Source organism: Melanotaenia boesemani, chromosome 16, assembly GCF_017639745.1.
Source record: "Melanotaenia boesemani isolate fMelBoe1 chromosome 16, fMelBoe1.pri, whole genome shotgun sequence".
Classification (NCBI taxonomy): domain Eukaryota; kingdom Metazoa; phylum Chordata; class Actinopteri; order Atheriniformes; family Melanotaeniidae; genus Melanotaenia; species Melanotaenia boesemani.
The window spans coordinates 32,725,387-32,728,611 of NC_055697.1; the positions used below are offsets into that span (position 1 = coordinate 32,725,387).

Genomic DNA, 3,225 nt, shown 5'->3' on the forward strand with positions numbered 1-3,225 from the left:
GTAAAGAAAAAGATTTTTTTATTTATTTATTTTATTTAAAACCCCAGCAGATGATGCTTCCCACCATGCTTTGTTTGGACAAAGGTGTCATCTGCTCATAGATCATAGATCCTCATAGATCCTGACAAAAATATAGATTTTCCTGTAGTAAAACAAGATCCTTTTTTTAAAACTCTTTTATGCATGAATTACTGAAAACAAGCCATGTTTTTCACAGTGCAGCGACTATCTGGTCCTAGCCTTTCAGTCGCTCTGGGTGGGGGATCCAGGTTGTACCGCGCTTTATTAAAACAATGTCCAGACTGAAAGGTAAGTTTGGGCTGTGTTCCCATTTATTGAATAAATGAGTGATTATCTGAGGTCCAGGATGGCGGTCTGTGGCATGGATGGACGGTCTCGAGGTTATGACAGGTATGGAGGTATGGTGGAAGCCGCGTGGACAAGCATTGAGAAGTGGGAAAGAGTTAAGGAGCAATGGAAGCGTTAAGACATTAAGAAGCAGTAAAAACCAGGTGGCCTCCTGTCACCCAACCACACCGTGCACTGTTCCTCCACCCCTATACGCACTTCCCCTCAACACCGCCACCAATGGTCGACGGGGATACAGGTCACCTGTGCCATTCCAAACCTAAACAAACACCACCACCTGAACCAAACAATGAATGGAAATAACAGCTCCTACACAACGTCTTAATTCTACAGATATAAACATCGATTCTCTTTATTTTTACACTATGTGTTCAAAACCTGCTCCAGCTGTGAGATGTTGACTATAATTACAAGGCGCTGCTGGGATTTGAACCCAGGATCTCCTGTTTACAAGACAGATACTTTGACCAGCTAAGCTACAGCGCCCTGTTTCTGGATGTGTCTCAGACTTTTGGTGACCAGACCATCAGAGCAAAACATCATCCTCAGTGATCAGTCCGACCATCGCAGAGTCATCTGAGAACTTCTGCAGAACGCAGCTGTCCGTGTTGTCTGAAGTCTGCAGTGTAGAGAGAGAAGAGAAACGGGATCAAGACCGCCCCCTGGAGGACACCTACGCTGCAGGTCTGCAGGTCAGACACAGTCCCGAGTCTCGGGTTGTTTTTACACCGTGCTGAACATCACCTCGGATCTACTTTTCTGCTCTGCTTTTGTTGTAAAAATGAAAACCAACTCTGGCCCTGATCTGACAGGAAACACACACAGAGGAGCCTTTGTGTGTCTGAACCATCACAGTGAATGAATCCTCAGACACACTGAACAAACACACTCCCACCAGATATAAACTCTCCACACAGCGGGTCCGCTGTTTACCCAGCATGCCCTGCATTCAAACTGGAAACCAGTCAGAATGAAACGGATATCAGTCCCTCACGGGCTTGTTACCCAGTTAACCAAAACTCAAACCCCACTGACTGAACGCTTGTTTGGAATAAAAACAGCTGTAAAGTTTTTATATTTTAACCCTTTAGTTTTAAGTCTTTAATGACCAGCATGTTTACATATTTCCAAAGTTTTTAATGGAAAAAACTTCAATAATTTCCATAAAATTAATTATGATTATTATTATTATACCCTGAGTTTTCATGAATGAAAACATGAAGCGGAAGTTAAATGAGTCGATGTTGATCTGAAGATGTTGAGGCGACCGGCCAGCCGCCTCCAGAATCGAACAGTGACACCTACCCCGACGCCCCCTGACCCACACGGCTAAATGTTTGAAGTCAGCTCCACCGTTGGAGATTTACACCAAATCAGCCAGTCAGGGTGGAAAACCTAATCTGTCTGTTTAAACCGGCAGTGATGCTCTTCAAACTCTCTGTTTTCTTTTTCTTTCTTTTTTTAGTTAATAACTTTATCACCTGATGCTGCGACAGAAACCAGAGGAGGAGGTTTCTGCCTTTTTCTGCAGACCCGTTTGGTTGGTTGTGGTTTTTCTTGCTCCTGCCCTCCAGCAGGGGTCCCTGCAGGCTGGTGATCCGTCTGGTCTCACAGCTCTGATTCACGGCTGCTTTTCTTTGTCTGTTTATTGAAGTTTTTAATCAGTGATGTTATTGGATTTGGTTTCATTGTGTTTTTAATTTGAGGTGAAATCAACACGAAGTTGGAGGGAAAATAAAAGCTGCAGTTCTGAGAAGGAAAGCAGGAGTTTTAGTCTCTGTTTTATTTGCTGTCTGCAGGTAAAACTTCACCGAGATGGTGGATTTTCTCCGGAAGTGTTGAAGATGTGTGGAACATCTGGTCTGTTCACGTCGTTCTGATTTTAACGCGTCTGTTTTGGTGCTTTCTGGCGTAAATGTTCTGACTGATAAAAAGTTCTCTGTTAGTAATTTTATACGATTTTTCTTCTTTCATTAATCTTTAAAAATAAACAAATAAATGAGATTGTGGTTGGTTTTGTATATTTTTTATTTGATTAATATTTTAAAATAGATAAACGAATAAATAAATTTAATTGTGATTGACTCATCATTTTTTCTTTTTTTTTCTTAGTTTTTTAAAAATACGTTTATGAAATCAGCCCCCCCCCCCCCCCATCCTCCAAGTAGATTGTTTTTACCATTTAATTTTTCTGTTGTTTTGTTTTGTTTTTTGTTTGTTTGTTTGTTTTTTTGCATCTTATTGTTAGAAAGTTCTAATTGTGTTCTACTTTTTTCTTTGGTTAATCTTTTTAAACAAATCATTTTTACCAGATTACCATTTATTGTTCTTATTTTTGTCTATTATATTTCTTTAATTAATAAATGTAATTTTGATTGATTTTATACCATAATTTCTTCTGTGTTTTTACTTTATTATTTAAAACTAAATAAATAATAGTATGTAAATTCTATTTTATGCATATTTTAATTAATTTTATTGATAAAAGAACAGATTTGATACCCTTTAATAAACAGTTTATCTGAGAATCTCACCAGTTTATCTGCTTTTTCTCTTGCTGGTTGTGTTTCTGAGTCGTTCGTAATGATTTTGAAACAGATGATCAGAATTTTCCTCCTTTTTTTGTCTGTTCCTGAAGCCGGTCAGAGGTTCCTCCTCATTTTCCTCTCAGGCTGCAGCGGTTTGGTTCTGAAGCGAAGTCTCAGAGCTTCAGAGTGCTGATTTTTACTCTGTGATCTCTCTGAGGAGGTCTGAAAGGGTTGGAGGGTTTGGGAGCGACAGATCTGCTGCTGCTGACTCACTGTTTCTGGCTCAGTTGCAGCTATTGATCCCTGTGGTGCTGGTCCAGCATGACAC

At 39.9% G+C, this 3,225-nt stretch overlaps 1 non-coding gene across 1 annotated transcript; it reads right to left on the reverse strand.

The window, feature by feature from the left end:
* Positions 1–781: 781 nt before the first annotated feature.
* On the reverse strand, positions 782–855 carry trnat-ugu. Its single transcript has one exon. It is a non-coding gene; the product is annotated as a tRNA-Thr (tRNA).
* Positions 856–3,225: the final 2,370 nt, after the last annotated feature.